The sequence below is a fragment of the Mus caroli genome, unplaced genomic scaffold (assembly GCF_978045245.1).
Source record: "Mus caroli unplaced genomic scaffold, Mus_caroli_1 scaffold_10, whole genome shotgun sequence".
Lineage (NCBI taxonomy): Eukaryota > Metazoa > Chordata > Mammalia > Rodentia > Muridae > Mus > Mus caroli.
In genome coordinates, this window is record NW_028227265.1 from 71,328,736 (window position 1) to 71,343,246 (window position 14,511).

The 14,511-nt window shown below is 37.4% G+C and overlaps 1 protein-coding gene across 1 annotated transcript in view; it reads left to right on the forward strand.

Moving 5' to 3' along the window:
* The window catches only part of Galntl6 (polypeptide N-acetylgalactosaminyltransferase like 6), a 1,086,926-nt gene that overhangs the window by 425,949 nt on the left and 646,466 nt on the right, over positions 1–14,511 (forward strand). The window lies entirely within an intron of this gene.

A 14,511-nucleotide genomic window follows, 5' to 3' on the forward strand; every position in this document is an offset into this window, starting at 1 on the left:
TTTTTTTTTTTTTGATTTGACTGATTTTATTCCCTTGTTCATTACCTTTGGGATAATAAAAATAACATAAATATATAACATAGTTTTACTTTTATGGGAACCCAGAGTTAAGAGCCTTTGGATTTTTAAAAATACCACAGTTTTCTGTACAGTATTTTACATGATTATTTTAATCTTATTATAATATGAGATCTTGTGGATATTAAAGAAAAGTTTTGGTTTAACTATGATATGTTTGTGTGTCAAGATTACAGGTGTCAGAGTATCATGTTACTTTTGATTGTCAATATGTTCCATTGTAGAATCATCTGGGAAAAATTAGGGAACCTCAATTAAGAATTGCCTCAATCAGATCAGATTGGCCTGTGGGCATGATTGTGTGACATTGTCTTGACTGATAATGGATGTAAGAGGATTCAGCCTACTATGGGTGGCAGCATACCTAGACAGGGGCTGTGTAAGAAAAGTATGTGAGCAAGCTAGTAAGACAGTGAAGTGTAAAATTCTGGTGAGCCTAACCTTTACCAGAGAACCCCTGAGTGAACAATGAGGAGCCAGAGATCGATGTGAAAGCAAGAGGGATTTTATTGTTCCAGCATGCTGGGGTCGCCCTGCACACGGAGAGAGAACGACCCTGGGCAGTCCATTCAGTGAGTTTTTATACAGTTTTCAGAGCAGCAGCTGTAAGGCACAATGTGATTGGCAGAAGAAGGTGAGTTTTATTTTTTTATTAGATATTTTCTTTATATACATTTCAAATACCATCCTAAAAGTTCCCTATTACTGTTCCCACTCTGCTCCCGTATCCATACACTCCCACTTCTTGGCCTGGTGTTTCCCTCTACTGAGGCACCTTATACTACAACTTTAGTATGCTGACCCTGAGTAAATTCTCTCAATGCCCTAGTGAAACACAAATGTTTATGCCGATTTATTATTAATTACAGCTGATTCTACTGATCCATTGTCCCAGTAAAGGAAAAAAGAATCTCACCTCTATATATTCCCAATCCAAAGTATTATACAAATGACACTGTTAGTCTTCATACACATGATATCGATGGCCTTCATACAAATGATGCTGTTTATCTTTAATTCCCTCTGTAATCTCACAAGCCAAGCCTCTATAGTTTGCTTTTCTCTCACTATACTTATCTTCCAAGCTCCCAAAACAGCTAATTAAGTTCCAAGTACTCAATGTATAAAACATTGATTACATAGACAAACTTTCTGAATTAATTATCAGTTTTTGAAGAAGTGTTTGTTATAGTGATAAGAATGTTGGAATAAATCAAAGCTATGTACAATGCTGGAGTAAACATTTTGTTTGATTTTATTGTTCCCACTAAATAATTCAGGGCAAAGTGTCTTCATAGACTAAAATATGCTTTACAAAAGTGCACTCATTTCTTAGATGATATGTAGGTATCAGAAAATTGTAATCATTATAATAACTTATATTACTGTCCTTGAGACACAAATACATTTATTTTATAGAAAATGTGTGTTATGAACTACTATATAATTTTTCTACACAAAAGAATGTAATGTTAGTGATCTGACCAAAATAAAGACTAGCCCAAAGAAATTAATTGCATTTTAAATGATATAGTTTGCATTCATTTTACTCTGTACAAACACAGATAAGCATAGAAATATGGTAAATTAATTTAATACTAACTAATGATGATCATTAAAGCTTGAATAGCTGAAGACAATGCCAATAGAAGATCATTCATAGTAGCAAAATATTTCATGTAGGTAGCTTGACTAATAGTATTCTAATTAATTATCCCAGAATGAATGCTAACATTGAACTAAATATTTTATTATGGTATTATAGATTATGAAACACCTTTAAGATAATACTTTCATTTCATTTTCATAATTTATTGTGATCAAACATGAGAAATGCATTGATCTTTTATATCATTGGATAATTGAAGCAAATTAGCCTCTAATCTAAAATTTAATTTTCCTTCTCAACCACCCTGTTCTTGGCTCATTCTCAGGTTAAAATCAATCTTTAAAAATATGATTGAAGAGAGAAAATGAAATGTTAAATTCACTCTGAAAATGCTATCAGCTTGTCCTCAGAGATCCTGCATTAGAAAGAATTTTAGGCATTCTATTTTATTTGTTTCTATTAGTAATTGAAAAACAGGGCCAATTATTCTTATGCATACAATCTTTTATATCTACTTAATCTGCAATTATAAAATCATAAAGTAGAGCATTGGAAGATGCCACCTTATGTTTGTTGAAGATATGATTTTTAACTGCAGAATGTCTCCTTATATTCTAGTACTACTCACAAGTTTGTGAGGAGAAAGATAAGTTTTGCATACTCTGAATTTGTGGCTGACAAAGATGACAAATGTTCACAGGATTTGAATATTAAGTAAGGACCTGAGTGGAGCACAGATGCATGCTTGACAAATAAATTCGATTGACACCAAATCCTTACTTTATCAGGCTGACAGGAAAATCAGCTACAATGTTTCTGCTCCCCGGAGGCATAAGCAAGAATGGTGCAGAAAACTGTCTTGTGCAAAGTAATCCCTTCTGGAAATCTCTGTTTTATTGTCTATCCTCTTAGGATGCCTGCCCATCATTTAAAGGAACAGCCTTCTTAAGCCTCCCAAGTGCTTGGGTTCTGATTATTGCTGTCTTTCTGGCTGTCAGGGCTATTCCCTGAGGCAAGGATTCCATGTGCACTGCAAAGCCCTCTAGTCTGCATCCTCTGTTCCGTTGCCATTTCCCTGGCACACACTGGCTGTGCCTTGCATTGACTTCTTCCTTGACTCTACCCCTGCATCTCTGATCACCGAAATTCCTTCTCTATATCAAGTTAATGTTCTTCCAGTCCTAAAGCTGCAGCAGTAACAAAGACACCAGTCAGACACTGGACTCTGGCTCCACTTAGTTCCTGAGGCAAGAACATGAAGGGCTGTTTATTTCCATGAGAAAAATCAAATGACAGAAAAGGTTAGCATCTCTAAAATTACTTAGTTGGGAATAAAAGCTGCAGAGAATATATGTGCCATTTTCTGAGTCAGATGATTTGAAATCTTGGATTCTTAAAAGCAAATTTGTTTATTTTACCATATCATTTTGTGGATTTCATGCATTCACTCAAATGATCTGTTTTGACAAAATTATATATCTTTCTTGATAGTTTTATTTTTCAATATACTGTAAAACTCACATCTCTCCCAATTCCCTGGATATTAATAATGACTACTGGATAATTTCACTTATCTATTTTAAAGAACTATGTCTCAATTAATTTTAGTGCACAAGGTTAGAGGCTTAATTATACCATTTAATACATAAAAATCATTGTGCTTTGCTCATAGCCACCTCATTACCCTCTCTAACTTACAAAGTAGTTTATTATTGTCCCTCTTATTGAAAATAGATTCTTTTATCATACAATATATCCTGATGAAAGTTTCCCCTCCCTCTTCTCCTCTCAGTTCCCCTCCATTCTGCTCTCTAACCAGATCCACAACTTTCTGTCTCTCAAAAAAGAACAGGCTTCTAAGACAACAACAAAAAACATAAGATATAAGATATAACAAATGCATCACATCAAGGCTATGCAAAGCAATCAACAAAGAACTCCAAGAGCAGGTACAAGAACCAGAGAGCACACTCAGGAGTGTCATTAAAATACTAAGGTGAATGCTGTAATATATATATACAGAGGACCTGGTGCAGGCCCCCATTTGCACTGTTTACAGCTTCAGCCTCCATGAGTCTATATGAGCCTTGCTCAATTTGTTTACTAGGACCTGTTCTTCTGGTGTCCTTTGTCACCTCTCTCTTACATCTCTTTGCCTCCTTTTTCTCAGGGTTTCCTGAGCTCTGAGGGATTTTGATTAAGACATCTTATTTAGAGCTGTGTGCTCCAAAGTGTGTCTGTCTGTCTGTCTGTCTCTCTCTCTCTCTCTCTCTGTTGCCCTCTGTCTGTCACTCTCTCTGTTTGTCTCTGTCTCTGTCTGTCACTCTCTCTGTCTCTGTCTTAGTTTCTTTCTTTATGTTTCTGTCTGTCTGTCTGTCTGTCTTTCTCTCTCTCTCTCTCTCTCTCTCTCTCTCTCTCTCTCTGTGTCTGTGTGTGTGTGTGTGTGTGTGTGTGTGTGTGTGTTGTAGCTGGTTGTGGGTCTCTGCATCTGTTCACATCTGCTGCAGGAGATCCTCTGATGATGACTGAATAAGTCACTTATCTATGAATATAGCAGAATATCATTCAGAGTCATTTTATCACTACATCGTTTTTCCAGATCAATAGTATTTGATTTTACCTACATCTCTGGGATATTTAGTGTATGTCTCTTGATTATAAAAGCAGTGTTGTGTATGGGTTCATTCCATTTGGTGGAGTAATCCTTAAATCAAATGAGACCTTGTTCGATTATTGCCATAAGCTTTGTGCCACCATTGTCCTAATATATTTTTGCAGGTAGGACAGCATTTTAGATCAAGGTTTTGTCACTGAGTTCATGTTTTACTTTAGATAGCTTTCAGAGTACCTTTCTTTACCAAAGATACTAGAATATAGGGGTGAAGCCTATGTATAGGCATCGGCTAACTCTCTCCATGTTCAATAAGTTAGGTAGGTGGTGTCTGCAGCAATGATACCTTGCTATCATGGCAATATGTTGTATTCTGCAATCAAGATATACAGTGCCTTCTACCTTCAGCAATTGGGACTTACCATCTGTTACTGTAGGCAGCCAAGGTTATCATAAACTGTATAATTTAAAGGCTTCTGGATCCTTTCAACCCAAAAACTCCTAAGAAGTTTTCTCTTATCTGGTACTAGAATTTTTCTTAGCACAAGCATTTTGTTTTAATAACTCATGATATCTAGGATCAACATCCACCCTTGTAGAATACCTCCATTTGAGTCTACTTTAAATATTTTTTAAAGTTTATAGAAGGTTTTTATGTGACTTTTAAAAAATACATTCTTAGTTTTGGTTCTCTGTTCCCTGTACCACATCTACTCTCCCATAGGACACAAATTGACTAGTGTAGAAACTTAAGAATTTTATATATAGCAGTAAGCAAACATTGATTTGTGTAGAAAATTTCCACAGAGGTTGAAGTAGAGACTATTAGAAAAGATAAAATAATTGTGTACATTTAAGGTTTTAGGACATATAACTGCTGTCATTACGCAAAATATGAAAAAAGCATATTTTATCATTTTGTTCTACAAACCTTTTCCCAAAGCTGAAAAAAGCAATTTGGATAAATCATCTCTTAGTAAATATAATGTCTATATCAGTAGATGAGGTTGCCAATGTGAGTGCCCGTCTCACCACCATGCTTAGGGGGGAAAGATCAGTGCAACTACCATTCACCCCACATAACAACCATACATATAAGGTGCACTGCCCAAGGTGGAAGGGAATCAGGAACACTCCTACAAAAAGGAAAGGGGGGCCCATCTAGGTTGAGAGGGTATAGTGCCATTGCCCTTGGATATACTGGCAGGCCACACCCCTTGAATCCAGGTAACATTAACTTTAGTAGGTACAGCTGAACACAATCACTCATCTGTGAAATATTTTGAATCATCTGAAAATACAACAATCCCTTTAGCTGAAGCAACATAGAAAAAAGGCAATTGTAGTGAATCATTAGATGTAAAGAATTGAAGAAACACTTGAATGTGTCAATGACATGGGTTTCAGGAACACAGACCCAATGTAGCTCTTCAGTGTTCACTAGCCGGAGCATTCCCAGCCACAGGAACATCTACGTCCTCACAGCTCCACCTGCCCTGAATTGCTCTGGTCAGCTACTCCAGGACCTGCAGCTGTTGTCGATGATCCTGAGGAAACACAAACAGACCCTCTCTCCCAAACCAATTGAGAGCGCTCCTCTCTTACCTGATTCAGCGCCTCATTACCTCTCTGGAGTTCTGTGCCACATCTTTCTCTATCTTCTATGCAATTTCTCACTAACTTCCAGACTAGCAAAACCCCTTTTGGTAAAACCCTCTGTTCCTCTGCAAACCTCAATTCCCCATGGTGCTTGGTGCAACTTGTCCCAAAACCGTGAACCTTAACTTGTTCCAAAACTATGAACCTTAACTTGTCCCCAAATCAGGAACCTTATCATTACTTTGTGCCTGCTTCCTGGCAACTTTATATTTGCCTCTAAAACAACAAAACAAAAACAAACACGAAATGACAGACATATGGACAATTTGGTGCACCAAAAAACAGATAATAGACAGGCAGGGAATAGAACTTGGTGTCTCAAAGGGACCCAGGTATCCTAACCAGAGCTAAGAATATCTCCATAGGAGCCAGAGAGGAAACAGGACATCTCCCATTTTCCTTCTGTCCCTAGGAGACATCTGAAATAGCTTATTTTCATTTTTCTCTTCTTATATTTCTTATTTTACTTATATTTCTGCGCATGCCTTCTTTTTCATTTCTCTCTCTTTCTGATATGCTTCCCTGGTGCTCCTGCAAAAGTTGCTACCCTTATCAAGGCAAGCGACAATTACCGGACCTACTGTGTAAGAAAGCATACCTCTCAGAGACTCACATTAATTTCTTTTTACTTACTGGTACCACTGTTCCCCAGCTGAAGAGTTCTGAATCCACACAGTTGAATCTTTCTCAACAGTCTGTGTTGCGGGAACACTTCATTAACTGCTCCTTCCCCGTGATGCAGTTCTGAATCCTCCCTGTAACAGGGGGTCTTCGCTCATGCCTGAAGATGTTACTTTTCCCGGGTTTCGGCACCATTTGTGGGACGCCTGACTCGCCAGCAAGAAAGACACCACAATAGGATCCTTCTGCACACGTTTATTGGCAGATCATTGACTATGTAGGCGAAAAGACTCCGAGCCCTGGGCCTCTCACTCTTATATACTATCAGTTCCCATCCACTCACAGCAGGCCACATCACCTCACCAGGTACACAGCTTCAGCTAATCAGGGCAGCAGGGGCATATCTCCACCAAAATGGCTTCGCCAGTAACCTGGTACACCTGCGCAGCTCTCACGATGTTTGTGGCTTATATTCAGATGTATGAGGAAGTCAGGTGCAAGTCATAAGACTTAGCTGCAGTCCCTGGCTCCTTCTTGGGACTGCTGCCACACCCGCTCCCCACATGCCAAAACTATTTTCAGGTGTAACTGAAATGATTGGAATAAAATACTACAACTAAGGATAATTTATAAAGCCTCGATTACACACACAAAGACAAATAAATTTTAGAGCCTTCTTTCCCAAATTTTCTGTTCCTTCGCAATGCATATATACTAAATTTGATAATACAATAGTGACCAGCATTCCAACTTCCATAAACACACAGTTTATGTAAGTACTTAGGGTCTAGTTTCTCATGGACACAATGGCTTTCATAATCTGTTTACCTCTCAAAGATACACAGACAGTCAGACAGTCAATCACTGTAATGTAAACTACCAAGGGAAGAAAATATATAGTCTATATGCTCTGGTTATCACATGCTTAGGAGAGGAACAAGCTTGATGAAAAATTTGGCATAAGAAAATAACCCCTTCTGACATCCACAAAAAAATATGCTGCTTACTCAAATAAAAAATAAAGAAGACATTTAAAGCAAATTTAGTAGCAGTCTACTGACAGTTCAGGGATAGAGAGACTTACTCATTTCCCCAGAGCAAGATAATATTGTGTGAACATGTTTTATTGATATTCATATTCAATCTGCCTTTTTTGTAAAATTAATCTTCAGTGCTTAGTTCCAAGAAGACACGGATGAGTCTGTAAGTGAGTCATGAAATGGGAATTCTGCTTAAGCAACTGCACACCTGCTGGGATGGTCCTGAAAAGAGTCACTCATTTTTTTTTATAAGTGATACAGATAAGTAATAAGATATGGGTATTCAAGATCCTGTGAACTGAAGAAACAATACATGATCATATTATATTTTTATTGTATATTACATATCATGTATCTCATAAATCATGTATCATATATCAAGTCATATATTGGAGAAAGATTGACATAAATAGAAAGCTAATTTGTTCATTTAAAATGTAGACATTTCTAACCTTAATGAAGTTGGATTTAATCACTTTGAAGTTAAGGTCTTTGAATAGTTTACTGAAGACATCTTTAAGCCAGTGAGGAAGTTTCTATCCTAAATCCTCATGAGGGTATGAAGCAAGAGCCCAGTGTTTTGGGGACAGTCTAGGCAGCAATAACTATTATTTATTATTAATTCATAATAATAGTGGAAATTTTCACACTCAAATGCCTTATCAGATAGATGTTATACATATTTTTCACATGTCCATTTTCTTCGTAGGAGCAATTGGAAGTCTATGCAATATAAAGACCTGATTTTTTTCTTCCATGTATACAGAAAATAAAAGGAGCTACAAACACCCTTCAGTGAGCTAGATTCTGCACCTAAAGACAGAGTCCTAGACTAAAGTTTTCTCAAAGATTATTATGTTTGTTTGTAAATTCCAATATCCTATTTTTAATTTTTTCTTTTAAATTTTGACATCAAAATAACAACTCTGATAATCATTTAATCCTCAAACCCTTTCTCAGATAAAGTGATCAATATTTGTTTTCAGGAAAATAAATAACTTTATTTCCCCTAGGAAATAAAGCCCAAATCCTTAACATCTCATTATTGACCCACTTATATAGACTGGTGCCTACTATGTGGTGGTCACCTTTTAGATGTTGGAGACTTTATATTGAGCAGCAAAGCCTTTTCCTTTTTCAGGGTGTACATTCTCCCTGAAAGTCATTGATTAGATAAAAACGCTAGTTCACAATTGTAAGTAATTTGTGAACAAAAGCAGAGGGATCTAAGTGTCTTCACATTCCTGTAGTTCCAGCAGCTATGGGACACAGACAAGAGAATCACAATGTGGTTCAGTTTTTTGTGGTCCACACGGGGAAATTCAAGGTTATGTAGCAAGACACTCCTTTTAAAAGGGAATAGTAAAGGAGAAGGGTTGGGGCATGTATGAGTGAGAGAGAAGGAGACTGAAGGCCAAGGGAGGGAAGGTGAAAAAGTAGAGGAAGAAAAAGAGAGGGAGAAAAGAATAAAGGAGGGGAGGGAGGGATAGTGGGGTGGAAGGAAGGAAGGAAGGAAGGAAGGGAGGGAGGGAGGGAGGAAGGAAGGGAGGAAGGAAGGAAAGAAGGAAGAGAATGAGGAGGAAGAGGGAGAGAAAATGGAAAGGAGAAAATGGATAAAGACTTTGAAATTCTTCTCTATGTTAGAGTAGTGATGAAAGATCTCTACAAATAAACAAAGCTCGAAGGCATCAATATTCATGGAATTCTGAGTTTCCACACTGCTTATTCTCACTGGTTTCTTTATACTATCCTTTCACTACTTATTTCTAAGAAACAGTTCTAATAATTTAAAGCATCCCTGGAAGATTTCCTCTGACCTAAACCCATTTTATGTCTCAGTATTTAAAGTTAACAGATATTTGTCTCATAAAATACATTTATTAAATATTTGTTTCGCACTGCATTTCAAATTTTAGTTTGCATAATTCAATTATCCCAGATACTTCATAACGTTAACTATGTCCAACACATTCCCTTTTTAAAAATGTTCTAACCCTGCCTTTTCATATAACTTGAGGGGTAATCCTTCCTTCCTTGGATTGCACCAAGCTCCCTGGTTCATCAGAATTTGCTTTATTGTTCAGTATATTTAATTCTACATATACCAGGTTTTCTTCTCACAGTAGCTACTTTATAAATGTGCCCTTATCTTCCTAATCATGGTATGTCCTCAGCTTTCTCAGGCCTGCCAAGACACTGTGTACATTTTCAATTTCCCTACCCAGTGGTGCATTTAGCACACAATCAATACACATCCTAAACTGATAGTCGTAGCAATCTATAAGACACTCATAGTAATGTCATTTTAACCAGGAGACAAACACGAGGTGCACTGTGAGAAAATCAGTATAAATCCCCAGTTTAAGTAGCCAATATCTCCTCTGAGTATACAGCATCAATTATATACTAGAGAAGTTGTTTTCAACTTGAAACTTATATATTTACCCACAATATTTAATTTCATGCTTTGATGATTTAAAACATCACATCTATTTTTTAAACTATTTTAATAATAGCAACTGATACAGCATTTCAGAACTTAAAAAGAAGGCATTCTGGGTTGAATATACATTTCTTATAATGAGTTACATTATAGTGTATCACTATTTTTGAAAATGTACAAATATAATTTCATAACAATAGTAAATATTTTAATGTTATAGTACTCCATTTGTTATTTAGTTTGGATTCTTCAGGGTTTTTTTTTTTTCAGTTTTGTTTTGTTTTTCTTTTCTTTTTTCTTTTTAACCAAAGAAATTCAGATTCATGGGGATCTCATGACTCCGGGTACTCAGAGTTAAAATAACTTCATCACATTTGCAATAAAATCTGTTGCCCTCATGTATGAAACTGCGATATTTTAAAACCTAGTTTTATAAAGTCACTATACAATTTCTAATATACTATATATATTAATGTACCTGTTTTGTTACATAGTTTTTAAAAAAGCCACTCTTTTATTTGAAAAATCTTTCACTAAAAGATTCACTAAACTGTCACACAGAGTAAATTAATTTCTTTCTATGAGGTTCTAATGATTATACCATTATCCGTTGTTTATATTTGTAGTCTGCAGTGTGGCCAATTTTGAAGCCAAGAATTAAAAAATATCTCTACAAAAGTGTGAAAAGAATAGGAGGGGTATGTGCTGCACTTTACTGAGGGCTGCATAAGTACATGTAAAATTACCAAATGTGATGATTAACCTGCTGCTTGTTGTGGACAGTCTTGATAATAAAAGCGGCACGTTCTTGTACCTTCCTTATTAAATACAATTTAGAGAATGAAGTGTAAATCAAGGTGTAACTGGCCATGTATGTCAAAATCAATTCTATTCTTAATTTGAACATTTTTAAAAAATATTTTTTATTACTTTTTTCCTCAATTACATTTCAAATGCTATCCCAAAAGCCCCCCATACCCTCCCACCCCTCACTCCCCTATGCACCCATTCCCAATTTTTGGCCCTGGCGTTCCCTTGTACTGGGGCATATAAAGTTTGCATGTCCAATGGGCCTCTCTTTCCAGTGATGGCCGACTAGTCCATCTTTTGATTCATATGCAGCTAGAGTCAAGAGCTCCGGGGTACTGGTTAGTTCATAATTGTTGTTGCACCTACAAGGTTGCAGATCCCTTCAGCTCCTTGGATACTTTCTCTAGCTCCTCCATTGGGGGCCCTGTGATCCATCCAATAGCTGACTGTGAGTATCCACTTATGTGTTTGCTAGGCCCCGGCCTAGTCTCACAAGAGACACCTATATCAGGGTCCTTTCAGCAAACTCTTGCTAGTGTATGCAATGGTGTCATCGTTTGGAGGCTGATTATGGGATGAATCCCTGGATATGGCAGTCTCTAGATGGTCCATCCTTTTGTCTCAGCTCGAAACTTTGTCTCTGTAACTCCTTCCATGGGTGATTGTTCCCAATTCTAAGAAGGGGCAAAGTGTCCACACTTTGGTCTTTGTTCTTCTTCAGTTTCATGTGTTTTGCAAATTGTATCTTATATCTTGGGTATACTAAGTTTCTGGGCTAATATCCACTTATTAGTGAGTACATATCATTTGAGTTCTTTTGTGATTGTGTTACCTCACTCAGGATGATGCCCTCCAGGTCCAACCATTTGCCTAGGAATTTCATAAATTCATTCTTTTTAATAGCTGGGTAGTACTCCATTGTGTAAATGTACCGCATTTTTTGTATCCATTCCTCTGTTGAGGGGCATCTGGGTTCTTTCCAGCTTCTGGCTATTATAATTAAGGCTGCTTTAACATTTTATAGAGGACAGATTTTCACATTTTAAAGGTTTCCCAATCATGTAAATCTGTAATAAAGTTCTTTTATCTTCATATTTTATTCACATGCAGATTGGATGGATCTAAAATTTGTTATTTCACTCTATAATTGTATTGAGTGTGTGTGTGTGTATAAAATTTCAGTACAATTGTTTCTACATGAAATTTCTCACTCAAATTTTAAACTTCTGTTTACATTATAGAATAATTACAGGACATTTTCCCAAATACTAAAATGGAGAGAGTCTAAATATAAGGATTCTATTTTGTATTGGGGATGGAGGTGGAGAGAGGTGTTTTGTGTTTTGTGGCTTTTTTTTTTTTTTTTTTTTTTTGAGGCAAGGTCTCTAGTAAAGACTAGACTCAAACTTCTTGTGTACCAGATAATGACTTTGAACCTTGGCTACTTCTGACTCTACCCACCTAGGACCAAGACTAGTTGTCAGTTCTTCCATTCCAGTAATACAGTGGTAGAGATCTGCTACAGAGCCACATGGATGTTACCTTCATTGTGTTCTTAAAGGTATATTTTCGTCTTATGCCCCTGCTTGATGTGGATATCATATATACTAAAGGAACTGTCTAAATCCTGATTGAAGAAGTTAAAAAGAATGCCTTCTCTTCTTATTTTTGGAGTATACCTTGATCTAGAAACTCAGTTTCCCAAGCCCAAAACAACAACAAAAACAAACAACAATCAACCAAGTTGCAAAACAGAGTAATAAAGTTGAAAAATACAAAATTCTTCAAAGAATTTAAAATGTAATATTCTATTAATACAAAGTAATATTTTAACATAGCAGAGGATTCTCTATTAAAATAAAATCATGCCTATAATAATATAATCGCATACCTATACACACTTAAAAATATATATCCAGACTTAAATTTGTAGTACTTTTAAGTCAGGGAGCAAATGCTTATAGAAGCCATGTTATTTATTATGTTATAGAATTAAATGAAAATCTGTATTTCATTCAAGAGCTTCTATTGTATAAACAAAAAAAAATACTGTGTTGTTTGGAAAAAAAGGACTTGGACTCTTTGTTTTAATATATACATAATAATTGGTTTTTGAGACAAGGTTTCTCTGTGTAGCCCTGGCTGTCCTGGAACTCACTCTGTAGACCAGGCTGGCCTCAAGCTCAGAAATATGCCTATGTCTGCCTCCCAAGTGCTAGTGTTAAAGCCATGTGCCACCACTAAGACTTGGACTCTTAAAACTCTATGAGATACAATGAGTTTTAAAAGTGAGCAGTTAGCAAGAAAGTATAAAAACCAACATGGTACGTTTAGAATAATATACTGGCAGGAAAGCTATGGCATAGAGTACAACTGTATAAATACATATGTATTTAACACACACACACACACACACACACACACGAGTAAAATAAGTGAAGTCATATGAAATCCCGACGAGATTCAAGGAAAAAGTGCTTCAGAAATAATTGCTCCATATAAACAAGTTCCTCTGTGGTACTGTATTCTGCCTCTCTACTGGGCTTGTCCAGACAGTGTTGACATGCTGGCCCAGAGAAGGCAGAGCGAAAGCCAGAACAGGGTGGGCAGAGACCGTTTCTCTTCGGGAGTCAGCCACTGCTGCATGCTGGACCAGAAGGGCAAAATGGGATATGGGACAACATATGCCGTTCCAGGACTCCTTTCTGGTTAACCAGCCACGTCCTATGCACTACCTGAAGAGGAAGTCAGGAACGGGGTCCATGGTACCTGTTTCCCTTCTAGGATTTGGCATGCCAGGCAGGAAGGGGAAAGTGGAGCCCAAGACAGGCTGTGTCCAGTCCTATTGGGAGGAAGGGCCAAGTAGAGAGAAAAACCTTTGGAAGCCTTAGGTGCCGCTCCCTTTGGGGAAGGCTTTCCATGTGGCAATTTTTAATGAAGCAGCTCTCGAAGACTGTCCTTGCGTTTTCATATTGCTCTATTTGGGGTAGAGAATGTGTATACTTTATACAACGGGGTGAACCAGGGATGATATATTTATGGAGGATTGGGGGTGAGAATATTCAGGAAGGGAAGGTGATTGACTGGAGGCTAAGACTACCTAGATACCTTCTTTATGTGGAAAAGAAGTACAGGTGCTATGCTATGCGATTGAGCGCCTGCGGTCCTCTCAGTTGAGTGTCTAGATCAACTGTTCCAGAGAAGGTACAGAGATAGGTAGAAAGCAGCTGCATGGGCTGGACCTAGCCTCTCCTCCCTCCGCATATCTGTAGTAGATGTGTAGCTTGATTTTTATGTGGGTCTCCCAACAACCGGGGATAGGGTGTGCCCGTTCCTAAAGCTGTTATCGGTATGTTGAATGTGTTCCATAAACTGGGCTGCCTTGTCTGGCCTCAGTGGGAGGGGATACTTTGCCTAGCCCTGGAGACTTCATGTGCCAGGGTGGGTTGATACCCATGGGCCCTCCCCTTCTCGGGGAAGTGGGAGTCAGGGAGAGACTGTGTTAAACAAAGACCTGGGAAGAGAGGGAGACTGCCATGGGGATGATAAAATATATTGGATGTTGAAAATGTAAAATCCAATCTGAATCTCCATAGTTTCTGAATGGCTATTCTAATTCAGGCTTTCATTGAGATGTATA